This window comes from Rhipicephalus microplus, chromosome 3 (assembly GCF_043290135.1).
Source record: "Rhipicephalus microplus isolate Deutch F79 chromosome 3, USDA_Rmic, whole genome shotgun sequence".
NCBI lineage: Eukaryota > Metazoa > Arthropoda > Arachnida > Ixodida > Ixodidae > Rhipicephalus > Rhipicephalus microplus.
Window position 1 is genome coordinate 115,017,756 of NC_134702.1, and position 17,624 is coordinate 115,035,379.

Sequence of the window (17,624 nt, forward strand, 5' to 3'; positions counted from 1 at the left end):
ACTTTTTAGTAGTGATCTGGCTGCACTAATCTTATACAAATTATTCAGCGCTACACAGTTTCATTTGAGTGCGCAACGTTTGTTTTTAGGTAGCTCTTTTTTTAAGTATACCACGTAAATGATTGCTTCTCACATTCATGCATACCTTAACAACATTTATTTTTCAATTTTAAACATTTTCAGCACTTTTGTATGTGTTTTAGTTCGTGCATTTTTATCTCATTTGATGCAATTTTACCATCTTACCACAATCTTTACGTGGTCGCCAGTGTGTCTATTTAAGCAAGTCCTTGATAGAATATATCTGAGTTTATGCAAATCTGGCGTGAAAAAAATTTACAAAACAGGATTCGTGATCTATATACATACAATCCGAGCTCAAAGCACTGCTATATAACCCTACATTGTTTTTAAGTAAGTAACGTTAGCTGGACGCCTCACATTATCTCTTCATTGAACGAAGAAATATGAGTGTGTTTGTGTTATGTGAAATTTCACACTCAAACCTTTCCACTCTTTTGTTGTATAGTTCACAGCGCCAAGAGACACAGGATTCAGGAGAGTGCCCCTGGCATTTACGTCCCTATTGTTCATTTCTCTGTATACACAACACCATACGTCAGTACAGGTGCGTGCACGTCGGATTTTCTTTTTTTGTATGTATGTTACTTTTTTGTATGTAGCGTATGTTACCGGCAATGAGATGGAAATTTCTCCGGTGCGAATAATTACCTTTTTTTGAGTGCAGGAAAAGCGGCAAACATTCCAGCGAGAGTGGCCTGCTTTTTCCTACAGCAATGCACTTTTCTTAAAGAACCCCTGGCATCAAAATCGGAAACTCGAGATGCTTGTTTTCGGGGAATTCTGTGTGAGGGGGCATTTCTGATCGATTATTAGTGGCGAGCGTGTCTAATGGAATACTTTCATTAGCTTCTAAAGTAAATGTGCGTGCTCATTCCACTATTTAGGACACATCAACATTTCCTCTGCTTTGACGTAGACAGATCCTTGCACTGTCTTTAGCTGCTCTTAAGGTGGTTTTGGCTGCTTATACGCCAGGTATGCATTTCTTTTTTCCGAGGGCGACACGCTTGAAGCACCGAAACCGTTTCATTCTGCACCGCTCACGATTCCCCTTATTTGAAAACAATGCGTCCAGCATCACCGAAGCTTGAGCGCACGTAGTCTCACATCACTACCCCACCATGGGGAGCTGGTTTTGTTATGGTAGTTAGGTGAAGCTTTCAAATTTCACAAAGTCGTTGTGAATTACCGGTGCTAGCAGTATTTTTAGGATGCTTTACATCATTTACGATTCAATTCAACTGTGGTAAGAAACTACAACTTAAAGTAAATATCTTTCGCATTGAGGGCTTGTCTAACTTCTAATGATGATAAGAAAGAGCGATTGCTTTCTGAAAAAATTTCTTGCGGGAATCTTAGCCTGTGGTGATGTTAAAGTCCTTTAGTTAATATGCATTGTATCGTGCAAAGGTTCAATGATAATAATACGTGCTATAGTTGTTTTCTTCTCAGGTTCCTCCTATATACTGTCTTGATGTTACGCAAGGGTGAATTCAAGATAGGCGCGTCAGTTCATATAATCACGGCTATTGTTCCAATTCGGAAGTATTTCAATGAAAGGTTCAGGAAGATAATAACTCTACTCATGAGTTCCTAGTTCGTAATGTTGCTGCAGAAAGGTCGGACACGTGAAGGACCATTTTGTAACTGCGTTTAGCGTCGCGCATAAAAACTACAATGGCACTGGTAATGTTGATGACACAACAGAGGTAAACATACAATCAGCTGTTGGTGGCTCTATATTTGTTTGAATATAACATAATATTCTGATGCGCAATTTTATATGTAACAACTGTAATTGATAGAGCTCCCATTCTACGTAGCAATGCACTGATTGTATATAGGCTATAAAACATTTGTAATGTTTGATTCAAAGGTGATGTGAAAACACATAAACAGCAGAAATAAATGACAGTTTTCATAGTACCTAAAACGAGACCTTTCTGGTAGGTTCGGTGCAAAAGTCATGCGTTTAGAAAAATATTATTTACAGCATGTACAGAACACAAAGGCTTCACACCACTCCAGTAACAGGGCACATACACTTCGGCATATCTATGTTTCACGACTAAGATCACTAGTCACTACGTTACAGTGAAGACATTTGCGCTAATATACATGACAATGTTGGCATGTATGTACACAATAACTCAATGCGATATCATGATACAATGGTATACCGATACAACAGATGCAATGAAACACGATATGTAACAAATGAATTCATATAAAACAACTCAACAGGCGCTGCTTAGCACCGAGTCGGTTGATAAATGATTTGTATCCTTTCGTGTTCCACCTTGATGAAAGGGCATGGCTAATGCCGCAGAAACTCGTGCTTTCCGAGAAAGAAAAACTCCTCGGAGAGGAACGCGAGGATTTCTTGTCTCATTCTCCCCAGTATCGGCCACAAAGCACGCCAGCGGCAACTGGCAGCTACGGCCTCACATCGGTTTCTCCAAAGGCTGAACAGCCCCGCAAATATTAACGCGTAAATCGGCCGTTGGACACGAAAGTTCGCATCGCACACCCTGTCCCCAAAAACCAGCATTAACCGCACGCCAAAAAAGGCGAAACCACACATTCAAACATCGCATGTCGATTGGTCTCTATCATGACGCAGTTGGGGCAAGTGGAATTGCGAACCACCTGCCATCGCTTCAACCGATCTCGCGTGGGGAGCAAGCCCCAGGCCAACCTCCAGACAAAGTCTCTGAGAAGCCCTGGCAACACTGTGGCAGTTATTGGTTTCCAAGTGCGGTTCATTACAGATTGACGATGCTGGGGTACCAAGGGCCGTAGTAGAGCGGTCATTGTGTCCACCACTTTAGAATCGGCCACCTCTATCTCTGGGCACGTAGCTTCCAAACGCCGGTGAAATGCCAGAAGGGCTCGATGCAAAGATGGTAATTCAGCTGATTGGGGACCTTGGTTTATTTGACTATCCGGCAAGAAGACCCAGATGGTAGCAAGCAAGTGTTTGAGAGGGCATGCCATCATTGCTTAGTATTCGCAATAGAGTGTGGAGGCACTATGTAGAAGCTGTGACGGAAACGTCGGGGAATGCAAAATCGCCTTGATCTCGTGGTTGAGCTAACGTTGGACGCGATAACAATTCTGTGCCACCAGACCAAAAAAATGAACTGATGCAGATTTGCACTTTGCTGCAGACGTGGAGCGGTGGTTTAACAGAATGGCAAAGGTACCAAACTTTTCCTAGGTACGCGGTTTGAGTTAAGTATCGGCATTCCAAGAGGGGGAATTCGAAGTACCTGGCTGCTTTGATATCATTTAGAAGAGTTTGTACAACGGATGACCAGATGCTATCCTGTATACCAAATGCAGTGAAAGTAACCCCGAGTATAGAAATCTCAGGAGACCACTGTATAGGCTACGTGATGTTGATACGACCGCTGGGGTTGCCAATGAAAAAATACTGGCTTTTAGAAACGTTTAACCTTTCACCGGAGATAATACCGAAATCATTAAATGTATTAAGAGCATGCTGCAGCGACTGTTCATTATGTACATATTCAGTAATATCATCTGAATATGCAGTGACCTTTACTTGAGTTCTACCGGGTAGAGGTAAGCCAAGAATCTGCGGGTGATGTTCAAAGGCCCCTAATAAGGGTTCTAATGCAAGGATAAATAACACTGGGAAGAGGCGACACCCTTGACGGACCCCACATGTGACTGTAAATGCGTGACGCTCTTTGGAATCTAAGTAAAGGGTACTTTTTGAATTAGTGTACATCGCGTGGATGAGGTCGATGAACTTATCCGGGAATCTGTATGCATGTAAAACATTTAGTATGTAGCCATGTTCTATGAAATCAAAAGCTTTCTCTTGATCTAATGAAACCAACAGTCCTTGCGCACATCGGCTAGTGGTGTATTGAATGATGTCACTCGTTAACCACGTATGGGTGTGTATTTCTGGGCCCGGAACAGAACAGACCTGGTGGGGAGCAAATGTTGCAAGAGATGGACTAATTCGGCGCACCAAAATGTTGGCCAAGAGCTTGTAATCTACATTGAGCAGGGTAATAGGGCGCCAATCTTCTGGTCACGTGGACATCGGGTCTTTCTTGGAAACTAGTATTATATACGGCCTTTGTGGAAAGAGGTTGGAAGTGTAATATCTTGGAAACACTTGTGAATGACGCGTAACATAGTTGGACCAATGATAGGCCAGAACTGTACATAAAACTCTGCAGGGAGTTCGTCAGGCCCTGGGGCCGATTCTTTTTTCATTGCGTCTAATGCGCCCTTGATTTCGTTATCGAATGGTGGTGGTACCAGGACGTCATGTGACATGTTGGAATCATGAGGTAAATCTTTTAGCAGAGGATGCGAAGAAACGGATCCCGCGTAACAGACATTAGCACCAGATTGAGCCATTGACTGAAAGTGTTGAGTGAATTCCTGAAAGTCGCGCCACAGCAGCTTCGGCGGGAGAGTTCAGCGAGTAGGCAGGCGAGCTTGGTGGACGAAGCCGAGCTCTGCGTGCGTACCTTAGCACCTCAGGGTGTGCACACAGTGCACGTCTACAGCGCCAAGCTGCAGCCGAGATTGAAGAAGCGCGCATAATACGTTGGTACCGTTCAACGAGCTCCTCTTGCCATGCTCGCATTACAGTGGAAGGACTGGGATCTCGATTGGCAATGCGAATCTTCTTGATTAACAATGACGCATCTTTCGACATACGGGAGCAAAGTCCTCTGCCCGACGCACTGCAATGATGGCGGCACTGTTCTTTAAGGCGATCCCAATCAGCTACATCCGCCCCAATGAGCGATGCGCGTAAAGCTCAGGACAATTTCTCCGTAGCCTGAGAGTCGTGGAGGACAGGGCAATCGAGACGCCATGGTCGGTGAATCGTTGGCGTCCCCTCGGGCAGGTGGAGAGAGAACATAACCGGTCGATGGTCGCTAATGTACACTGGTGTCGGTGGCAATGACATTACCCCGGTGTCGTGAACGTAGGTAATGAGACTGGGGTTTGCATACACACGATCCATTCGGCTGCTCGACGCTGCTGGACGCCAAGTATAGGCATAATTGCTGCCATGCACACTTTGATTATTGTCACTCAATGCCAATTCTGCGCTAGACGTTCGAGTTCTCTGGCATTCCAGCTTGACCGGCCGCGACCCAGACCTCGAACGTCTGCGTGTGAGTCTAAGACACAATTAAAATCCCCGAGAAGTACCACATGTTGGGACTTTAAGAACGCATCAAGAGATCGGAAGAACCCGTCAGAGTTCATGCGTGCCGCTGGGGCATACACCGCAACAAATCTTATTCTTAACGAAAAAAAGTGCAGTTGAACGCCAGCACGCATCCGAAGACATCGAAGGAAACATGATGGTCACGTGAAAGACCTCGGTTAAAAATAATGACTCCGACGCCAGTCGAACGCGTGCTGGCGTACGAAAACAAAACAATCAATATTGAACGCATGCTTGAAAGCGAGTACATCAGAAAGCTTGAAAAAATTTGTTTCTTGCACGAACAGCAAATCACAGTGCACTGAACGCGCAAAAGCCTATACCTCAGCCTGTTTTTTGTGGATTGCGGAAACCTTGAACGTTAAAAGTAATAACTTTTAGAGTAAGAGCCAAGGGAAAAATTAAAACAGTATATGATCACGCAAATACAGGGGTACCTTTTTCAGGCACGGGAGCCGGTGCCCCGCAAGTGACTGAGTCATTTTTCCAGCCAGGCGATCCACCGGAGGCTCCGGGCTTCCGGGATTGCGTTGAAGTCCGCAGGGGACTTCTGTCTCTGGTGGGGACTTCTAAGTCACGAGTAGTTATCCGGTGGCGTTTGGAGCCCGGGTTCTTGAGCGAGGATGGTGCAAACGCGTCTGCACTGTCCTGGCTTATGTCACTGGGGCTGGTGTCTTCGTCAATTTGTAGGGGTGCCTCACTCACGGTGCTGTTGAAGTCCTCGTAGGTGCAGGCGTCGTCGTCTTGAGATATAGACTCCTCGATGACACCTGGATTTGTGGTCGACAGAGCAGCAACGCGAGGAGCGTCAGATGCAATATTTGCTTCCGAGACGCCTTCCTCACTAGGCGCCTCGTCTGACGAGGGCTTGGCCTGCGATTTCTCAAAATGGCCACAGGATGCGGGGAACTCGAGTTTTTAGTATCTGGAGGGATTACCAGGTCTCGAATCGTTGCGGACGCAGTGGGCGTCTGGTGCAGCGTCGCGATTGGCGCACCTTGGTTGTGGTGGGTTACCGCGGCTCACGTTGACGAATCGTCGCACCTGTTCTTAGATGGCGTTTCTGGTTGAAGTGGAGGGAAATCCTTGGACGCTGCCTCGGAATACAATGGCCTGATTGTGCATGCGACGGTGGCATGAGGGTCCCCACAATAGCGACACGGCAGTGAGCAGCCTTTCCCGTCGTGGCCATAAACGCCGCACCTTCCACAAAACGGAGCTGTGGAGTTCATGCGGGAGTGCCCAGTGCCTCCACATCGACAGCACACTCGCTGGATGTGCTTATTGTCACAGGTTACTCGATAGCCCGTGACCTTGAGGTAGTTGGGAACCGGTGACGAAGCCTTCATTTCCATGCGGACGTATCGCGTCCCAGTGGTCACAGTTGGGCGTGATCCCATGAGTCCTCTGGTGATGTGCAGGACCTTCGCGTAGGGAGAGAGTGCTTGTGCGAGGACTTCGCTGGGTACGTGGCACAGCAGGAACAGGACGGTCACTTGGGGTCCCAGGGGTACGATGGCGACACGCTCTCCTGGAATCATAAGGTGCGACACGTCCACAATTTGGGCCAGTGCGGCCTCACTGTTGACGGTAACTTGGTAGTTCCGGCCTCCAAAGTGCTGAACGCAGTACTCTTCTTCTAATCCTACTATTGAAGACGTCGCGTCAACGACGTCTTCGGGACTAGTGCCCTCGGGGTCGACTACGTCGAAGGCTAGCGCCTTCTTCGGGGGCTGGCTTGCCATTACAGGCGTCCGCCAGCCCAGGAACTCCCTGAAACGCTAACGACGACAACGAGGGAACACGAGCACGAGCAGAGCTCCTTATAGCGGCTCATCGACGAAGAACGTACGAATGATACTAATTTCAAAGTAATGTTAACATTAGCGTTTACCCTCTTGTAAGGATTTTCGAGAAAATCAAGCATATCATTCGTATTAAAGAGTCAGGTTTGTTTCCCGCCTACTGCAAGTTATCTTTGGTCCTTCTCACAATTACGTGACTTTTACGATTATTAGCATCTCCTATACTATCCTTGAGGTTGTCCGTTAGTTCCTAATAATAATGAGGCTAACGAAGCAAACAATAAAATTTACTCTTCTTTCCTTCACTCACTGCGAATGTTCCATTCTGGGAGACCTAATGTCTTTAGGTAGCATTAGAATGATTATAGGTTTGCTGCCAGCCCGTAATGAGATGACGTGCTAAGTCATGCCAACAGGCAGAAAAATAATTTTTCTACACTTGCCGTAATAACTCTTGGAAGTGCTGATTAACACTCCTAAGTGCATGCACACACTTTATAAAGTAGATGGGAGTATAACCACAGTGGTTGCTCAGTTTGTACAATATTGAACGCGTTATTCCAACGTCACAGCTTAGGTACCTACCCACGGGAAGTTATTTTTCCGTCCAGTTCTTTTGTTCAAATTCACCTACACTTTTTGCTAATAACATCCCCTATACTTCGCATGGCATAATATTGATGGTTATGCATTATTAGGTTTTTTGACGAAGCAAAACAATCACTTAAATTTCTATTTCTTTCCTTCGTGCAGCTCTACACTGTTCTTGGGGGTTTCCGTACCATAGAGATGATCTATACAAATCCCAGTTGTAGATTAGACCATGAAACATTAGAGGTATGGTTCTGTACTGTAGACGTTTAAAAGGAAAAGCCAATGACAATGTCTTAAATGTGGTGCTGCTACTGGATGGCTTCTTTGTTCTTTACGTTTACCAGAGCAATGGGTGCGCTACTTGGCGACGTACACCGATAACATCTACGATAGAGGGAGTTACATTGCCGTCCAGCAAAACGTATTCAGCTTACTAACGGATCTGTTCAAGGCAAAGTCCGTGGGTAAAAAAGGGATTCAGCACCTGGTCGCCTGGAGCGTTTTCAAGCAACTGGTGAACCACACGGTGTCACGTGCGCTACCTACCGATTCCACCCCAAGAGACTTTTGCTACGAGCACGTTGGAAAGGCGATGCCATTCGCTATCACGAGCATCTACTTTCAGACAGGTTTGTTTACCCTTTTCGTGAGGTGCGTTCACATTGAAAAAAATTTCATTGTATAAGGCTCCGTGTAAGACACCTCACAGAAAGTCAATTCTTGCTGTCGCTTAGTCGGATAATGTTTCACGCAAAAAAAACACTACCCGATTCAAATTATTTGGCTCAAGGAAAATGTTTTGTGGTTGCGAGGCAAGTGAACCTCAAGAAAAAACTGTGGTTTATGAGTGAAAGTCCATGTGCTGCACACAGTTTGCCGACCTATGGTCCACTCTACTCCACTACAGGGAAAATGTCAGTCTTATTTCGGTTCACGCTCATATCACAGTCAACAGACAGATATCCTGATGCACTGGTGTGAATGCACCAGCTAAATATTGATTAATCAGAGGCAGCAGGTACAAAGCAAAAGCATCCTGGTACAGGAGGGAGGGGGGTAGGTTTCTTCACTTTCGCGTGCAAACACTTTCATGAGAAGCCCCTCATGAAGAAATGGTGTGTGGGTCATATTTTCTAATGAAAATGTCCTTGTGAAATTCAAAACAGTGGGAGTTTGTATAACAGAGTGCTACAGCAAATGATGCCAAGTAGTACAGAGACTATGACATATATATCAGTGTTAACAAGCATCAAATATTTAGTGTAAATAGCTAATATTGAACAAAAAAAGCCTAACTAAGCTACACACCTGTAAACGAGACACACACACAGGCACGGACTTATAGCTGACCTTTATTTCACGCAGTCCACCTATACGTACATTTCACAAAAACCATCACCGCTCATGCCCTTATCAGTAAAAAACCATCACGAGAATCCTCGCAGTCATACTGCGTCACTTGAAGAACGCTCATCAATAAATATCATTTTGTTATACAAAAACACCAATGACTCACTGACACATTCACTTCCCTTCTTTCTAATTGAGCATGCTTCGCAAATTTCTCTTGCTGTATTATCGAGGCAGTGGCAAAACATCTGAACAACTTTGTGTTTCGGTTTGCACTTGCACTATAAGAACTGGATGGGCAGGTGCCCGCCTGACATCTTCTGGTCTGTCCTACATGACTCTTTCAACAAGACAAAGAAATTTCATGGACCACGCCAACATTACACAGCATATATGAGTCTTTTCCACACCCATGTGCCTTGATTTCCCATGATCTCCTGTTGCTGCAGCAGTACAATAAAGGAGGTTTTGCTGTTATGCCCTCTCAGATGTTTTTTAGCATGACAACTGAAGCTGTACAAAGGAATGTCAAATCAGTGTTAGTGGAGGCCGCAAGGGTAAAGGCGAAGGATGTAGCCATGTGCAGGCAGCTCAAAATGCACAAAGTGGCTACCCTTGTACACAGAAGCAAGGTTGACTACTTGAACGTTTTCTTTTCGGCTAAGGCGCACAAGCAGAACATTACGCTTGATTTTACCGTGAGTGAACGGGGAACATGGCAAAATTAAGTGAGTAGGGTTTTTTTGCAAAAAGGTTTGGTTCCCCTTGTTTACCGACCCGTTTTAGGCAAAAGGTACTCTAGATATAATTGTGATATTGCAGTCGAGTAACACCTATGGCAGCACCTTTTCAATCGACAAAGTTTTCTTGAAGACAGTTTCTACGTACAGACGCAGGACATCTGCTATGCGTCCTGCATTGCCGCTTCGTTATGCAGTATTTTTTATCATGTTTTGACAGTGCGGTTCACGGCAGGGGTCGACCGTGAGCAAGTTTTGCTAGTGTATCGATATTGTTACGATTGGGTGACTTTATTGAAGGATGAATAGCAGATAGCCGTGCCGTCACCGAGCTGCTTCGAAGACAGACCACTTCGTTTCCTTCTTCCTTCGTTTACACTTTGCCGCAACAGCGTAACACTCCCCTTTTCCCAGGCGAAGCTTTCTGGGCGAGTATCAGATGCTCCAAGAGTCACGAGGATGAAAGCGCTTTAGGCCACGTTCACGCTTGGTCTCGAAGAGAGCAAAAGGGGTGAACCTCTCCATAAACCGGCTTGTTTAGCTGCCCAAGCCGCCTGAAAACCAAGCCGTGTGGCCGGCGCTTTAAAATTGGTGTGAGACCAATTTTCCTGCCACGGAAAAGTGGATCCAGTTTCGGCTTCACGGCTTTGGCTGCGCTAGATCAAACCACGTGATCTGACCAGCCAGCCGCAGATTCAACATGGCGGCCAAGGCATCGGCGGTGACTCACATCGGCTCAAATAGCAAAATACACCCGTGCAGGACGCCGAAGCTTTACGACCTGAACGAGGGCGCTTTCATCGAGACCCCAGTTTGGATTACGATTGCCAAGAGCTCTGCGCGTAGACGGTGCAGCTGCAGCGAGTCGGCATGCCCCAACGTGTCTCGCTTTTATGTACAGCTCGTCAAATCCACCACCGCCGCTTGGCTCACTCGTTTCGTTTCTGCTTAAGTATCTCCCGAAACAACCTTCGAAAAGGTGCGAGCTGTTTCTTTTACGTAGTTTGCGTGAATAGCTAGAATTCGGTATGAAATTTAGTGCTAAGGAAGCAGGCAAAACCAAAAGAATTCTCGAGGTAGCGGCGGCAGCGGCGCTAGGAGAGGGCAGAACGAATGAGGTCATCTTAGACGCGCGATGACGTAGTTTTCCGGCCGCTCTGGCGTTTTCGTTTTTTCACTTCTCAAGTGGAAACGCGCCCTTAGGCGGGCGACGTGATCAAGCTGTGTACGCCTATAAGAGTAGCCGAGAAATGCGAGAGCAGCGATGGAATACGTCACATCACTTAGGTGATCGATGATTACAAAAGGGCTGGTGTAACGAGCTAAAAACTCCTGGTACATGCCGCGCTTGAGAAAGGGTGTCCACAGTCTTTTTTGTACAGCACAATCTCGTGTCTTGAGTCATAGGTGAACTTGGAGCAATCCTCTGATGTCAATGAACAAGGCGGAGCCAGGTGACGTGCTTCTTCTGCGCAGTGGAGAGTCGGGGGCCCTAGAGGAGCCCACAAGAGCATAAAAAAGCAGAATGGCGTCTCTGAAGACCACTTCGTTTTCTTCTTCCTTCGTCAAAACGCTTGCGCTTCAGCGTAACAATATGTTAACAATTCCCTTGTCTTTTAAAGAAAGCGTGAATCTTCTAAGTATGGCGACGCCATTGCGGATGGTCTTCGCCTTTTTCAACACCATGGCAAACGGTAATTTTTCACACATAAAAAAGCTGACTGGAATCGGTGCTTAGGCATAGCTTTCCCCTGATTTGCCGGCCAATTTTGACAGAAATATAATCCGATGACCCAAAAGAGGTCGTAGCCATATGATTACAGCCATTCAAAAACACTGAGACGGGTCACCTTGTCGCAGTGGGTCATGTCGGCATTGAAGAAGTCTCGCGTTCACGCTGTACAGCGAAGCTTTGAAGTTCAGTAGAGTTGCTTGTTGGGCATGTTGGTACATACTTAGTAAACTTCGAAAGCCACAAAACGTCAATATCAGAAAAAGTAGAGCAGTAGAAACAAACACAGAGAGCAAAGACGTGGCACTAATAACTGATGTTTTTTTTTCGGACTCCCAAGTCCGTACAATGCACGAGCAGATAAGAAACCAAAAAACTGAAACACCAAGCAAGCCAGTCTAGGCAAATAACCTGTGTGCTTGAAAAAAGCATTTTTTCCCGGTGAGATAAACTGAAGCTGCACTAGCACATTTGTCAGGACCCAGTTTTCAGATATGAGACGCCTCATACTGTCACGCTGCGTCTTAGCTTTATCTAAAATTAATACTTCATCAAAGAGGGGGCGTACAACCACACGACTTGCAGTGCGATGGCAAGTTATCACCAGTGCCGGAGGGTTAGATTTTCATGCTGCTTTTTCCGATTTAGATGTTTTGTGGCTTTTGTATATTACTGCAGCTTTGCAGCACATATGATTTGGTCAAGAGAAGCTGGTTTCTCGCAATGCGTGCCAACTGCCGTTCTGGAGGTAAGGAGGTAATGCAGAATAGAGTCAAGGCCAAAAGCTCAAACGGCGCTTCTCAAAGAAAGGTGGATAAGAGAAGTTTAGTTTTAGCTTATATGCGCAAACGTCATACCACCTAAAAATATTGAAAAGTGACATGGAGTTGAAGTCGTGCTTTCGGCTCCTAAGAAGCTTGCAGGACTGTGTGTGTGCATAGGTGACCGCTAAAACAGGTCACAAGGAAGTGGAAAAACGCAGGCGAATTGATATGCGCAGTGCAACGCTGGCGTGGTCTATGGCATTCCTTTTTCTTGTGTAAAGAGTCATCTAGGGTAAGCAGAAAGATGTGTGAACGTGCGCGTGCATGAACATGAAAAGCAAGTAAACAATACAAGCGGGCACCCGCCCATCCAGTGCTTGGAGCGAAAGTGCGAACCGAAACGGAAAGATGTTAAGATATTGAGCCACTACCACGATAACACAACAAGGGAAGTTCGCGAAGCGTTCTACATTCGAAAGAAGGGAATGGAATGTGTGAGGGACTCATCAGTGTAGTTGCATAACATATTGTCATCGTCTGGTTGTAGGCTCCAGCACCTCCACCAGTGTCACGACGTCAAAACAGAGGTCATGCCGTAGAGACTGAGACACCAGAAGCAGGTCGATCTTTTTAATTAGAACGCGCAAGCGAGTTCTTCTTCTTCGTCCATTTCGTAGTCCTTCGTGGCACATGCACAACTGTCATCGTCTTTCTTGAGCAAGCACGTGACAATATAGAGAAGATTTATTGATTAGCGTTATTTTTGAGACACATTATGATTGTGAAGATATTTGTGATGGTACCTTACTCATAACGGCTTGCGTGGTGATGCTTTCTGTTAAATGTACTTATAGGGCAACCTATAATGACACATACACAGCCTCGTGTATGAGTGAGTGTCTCGTCCGGTTTTGCTAACATGCACCAACTCATTGAGCAACAGGTTCTTCAAGAGCTAATTATATGGTCAAAGACTCGAGAGTTCACCCACTCACACATACTTATATCTAGTCGTTAGCCTGAGTCTCGCTGAGTCCGAGTGAGTACAGTTTTGGTTTAAGATTGAGCCATAGTGACTAGTCACGCTGAGAAAACGTTTATTGGGTCTCATTGCGACTGAGTACGAGTATGCAAAACTTCCGGTAGTATTGACTCCGGGTGTGTATGAAGAGAAAATTGATTTTATCAGTGAGTGCGAGCGAGCCGAACATTTTTAGCCACAGTGTGACTTGCTGCCTGACATTTCTATGAACATTTTCTGGCATGTTTCATTTTATTTTTTAATGTTTTAAAAACAACACTTTCAGCATCATATAAATGATTCGCAATAGTGATTTACGAAATTCTGTGTTTGTTGTAGTAGGCTTCTAAACGCCGCTTGCAACTGCACCTAGATAATATGCTGAGATGTTGAAAACTTTGTGTTCACAATATAAGATTCCAACATGTTCAAGGCAACGGCAGTCTTCTTATGGCTTTTCAGTCTTTCACCGCAGTTTCTTTCTTTGTTAAAAAAGTAAGAACATCGCTTAATGTTGCGGCCTTTTGGACTGTTATTTCAAAGGTGCTGTTTCGATCGTTAAATACTGGAATATCAACATGCTCATTGCGTAATACGCACAACATGAAGTGCTTCCATTTGTTGCCTAATTATTACTCTAAGAATATGAGCACTGCCTAATGTTAACGTCCCATCTTCGTCATCAAGTTCAAGCAAACCTAGCACTTGTCCCTGTGGCAACTCTTATGCAATCACGACTTTCTCATATCTGCAGACATTCTCATATTCTGCAGACATTCTCATATTCAATACTACGACACTGCTTCAACTCATTCATTCTTTCAAAGTTTGCAGCAACATAAAAGATTAACCCAAAATATTTTTGTTTCTGATAACAGGCCCTGCCACGCAACGATAAATCAATCTTCAATAAAGATATACGTTTAAATGTCTCGTCTCATTGATTTGACGACAAGTGTTTTATTATTAGAGGTGAAAATGATTAGTTTCACTTTCAAATATCCCCGCCCCCAAAAGTAGCGAGGATGACGTGATGGATTTTAGGAACTTATGCGGTATTCTCACCACACTGGCTCTAGTAAATTTCCCGCAATTTAGTAAAAAAAGGTTCTGGCCTGCTCACGAAAAAATCTACTTCACTCTTGGCTATTAAAAACATTGTAGCCTCTAGTCACTGTCGTCAAAATCTCCTATGTCACGATGAATGGTCTGCAAACTTCGATGTCGTCTTTCATAGTTTATATTGTGTTTTCTCGCTTTGAAAGCTTCTTCTTGTAGTAAAAAAGACAGTTATCTAGCGTCAGCGATTTATTTTCTAATACTAGAAAGCCAATTTTTATTTTTTAGTGCCTTAAGTCGCTAGAAATACATGGAAATAGGAATAATGCTGCACCTCTCATTATTCCTAATTCAATTTTCCGCAAAGAACAGAAGAAGCCGTTTGGTAAAGGATAAAAAAAAACATCTAAGCATATTTGTTGCATGTGAAAAATATGCAGTAGAAAATCTACAATAAAATGCACCTTGCTTTTGTTATTCGCTCAATTTTTCACCTGCAGTGGTTCAACCACACGAGATCGAAGGGGTGCGAAGAATGGTGTCCGGTGTCTATAACGCATTCCGCGAGACATTCGCGTCATCAAGTTGGGTCACCGCAGAAGATAGAAACATTTCCATTCAGAAGCTAGACAAGCTAATGGCTTTTGTTGGAAGTCCAGGACGGTATCTTGAAGCCTCCTTTGTGGAAGATATCTACAGTGAGTACCCAATTTGTCTTTGTAAAATGAAGATATTGATTATGGAGGTGTGAAATTATTGGGAGGGGAAATGATGTTATTTTTGCAGATCACTCAGGTGTAGCATCTGTACGCTTAAGCTGTAGCACTGCTTCAACAAACACGTTTTACGGATAACAATATAGGTGTGTAGCCACAGCCACATGTTCAAATCTGATAACATTTTCGCTATGTCTACTGATGAAGACAAATGGTGCATACGCTTAGTGGTCCCAAAGTAAAAAAAAATATTTTTATGTTGTTTCCACGTTGTTGTGACTTAAGTAATTTGATCAATGATGTAGCTTGTTATGGCGGCAATTGGTTGAAATTCGCTCCATATTAGTTATCCTCTTCTACTTAGGCCACAACTTCATCTGCAGCTTTGCTCGCACAGCGCGTACGTCGATCTGTCCGCCATTTGAGAAAATAACTGTGACGCGTCGAAAAACGAAAACAGAAAGAGAAAAAATAGAAGAAAGAAAAAGCCTAACAGACATTGCTGAAGAAATATTTCTTCGCGAGGAGGGTTTCTAGAATGCACACCCACAATTTGATCGTGGGTGTCGTAACAACTCGGCTATCCAGGCATGCTTGCAGATCATATAATATACAACGTTGCAAAAGATTGGCAAATCGGGGAGATGGTAAGCAGGGGTCATATGAAGACAGGGCGTAAGAGACAGAAAAAAAACGAGGTATCGAGCTGAACATCGCATAACAAACAAGACGAAGCCAGAAATGAGGCGAGTAGGGAAAGAAAGCAGGAAAGAAAGGTGGTGGCAACGACGCATAAGAAATGTTTAAAACCTAATAAAAAAGGCAGAACGTTAGACAAAAAGGGAGAGGAAGGAAAATAAAAAAATGAGTAAAATATAGGGTAAAACAGACCACGTTTTTGGTTCCCCGTTCGTTTAGGCTTGGTATCAACATTGCGAAGCTGACATGATTGTTTGTTTGTGCTAGTGCTTATTGAATGATATTGAATGAACTGAGGCATCAGTTTAAGTAGGTGTTATACAACGCCTTCACACAACTTTCAGGAAAGTGCTGATTTCTAGTGGAGCAAAGGAAACGATAAAAGTTTGAACGCCTTTCGAGAGCAAAACGTGCCGTGCTTTCTGGCTGGCATCTTGACTCCAGCAATCGAAGATATGTCGAATACTCATAAGGCCCGCAGTGACCATTTTTATTAATATATCTTGTGTAGAAAATATTCCTCGTGCTCATAAATATTCTCCTAGGCTACGCGTTGGGCGAGAACCAAAAAAGGAAAGGATAATGAATGAATGAATCGGGTGCATCTGGCTGGCATTCAAAAAATAGACGAGGTGCTTTTCAGACGTCTCGTTCCAGCAGTCTGGTTGGTCAAATAGCTCCCATGCGCACGCGTCTGTGCTGTAGCTCAGCCTGAATCCTAAACGCTTGCACCATGGTTCATTCTGACCGGCTCTGTCTCATGGGCACAGACTTCCAATGAATGCAATTTAGAAAGTGTTCTACCAATTTTAACTGCCCGCTTGCCGTAGCGTGTGAATTCCAATCATGAATTGGGCAGTATAGAGCATTCGCTACCCGGTATGACGCCCTTAATTTGCCATTGATAATATATGCATGTAGCTTGCGCCGCGCTGATGTTTCTGTGGGGTTTACCACTCTCTGGTACGAAATATTATGTGTATGAGGGCTGTATGTTGGACCTCTACCGAGAGTTGGCACCACTTGCTGGAAATGAATTCTGTTGCGCATTGTTTGTTTTACAAAAGCTTGCTCTCAATCTATGGGAAGTCGCTCCCTGTTATGTAACTACTCCAACTCCGAAATTCTGTAAATTCTTCATTTGCCTGTTCATCAAAGCGTGAATTGGTCAGCCAAAATAATATCATGTCGTCACAGACAAGCACCCTACTCTTGAGGCAACTGAAAGGGTTGATAATTCGCTTGTTGTTGCAATATGGTTCACATTCGCCTTTGCTTGGCGTCTCCTTTTTTGCTGTTAAATAGCCGTTAAAAGTAAATGATAGCTGTTCAAATAGAATATTGCTTTTTCATAATTGGTAATGATTCGCTATAAATATTAGATATTTATGTATCACGCTCTGCGCACGTTTCTTTAAAGCCTCTGTCTTATCTACGCTGCAGTAGGAATGCTATACGCTGCCTTGGGTTTGCAATAAAACAAAGTGGCACCGTGTCGACAGTCTAGGTATACGCCAACAGCTCTGGCTGCAAAAACACGTTGCCTGGCTTGGCACACGATTATGATTTCACTGCCTAGACGCGCGTTGTATTGTTACGCTTGCCCGCTGCTGTGTACAATCAAATAAACAAATCTTTGTTTTTATTCTAGGATTAGTTCTTCCCTAGACTCAACATTTGAGTCTAGGGAAGAACTAATTTGAGAGAGTCGAGGCGCCGTACAACGTAATATTATACCAAATCTAAGCAAGGATAAAAGCGCAATTGATGGGACTGGTGCAAACGTTCAGACGGTTATTTTTTTAGTTCAAAAACACTTTTCAGGAG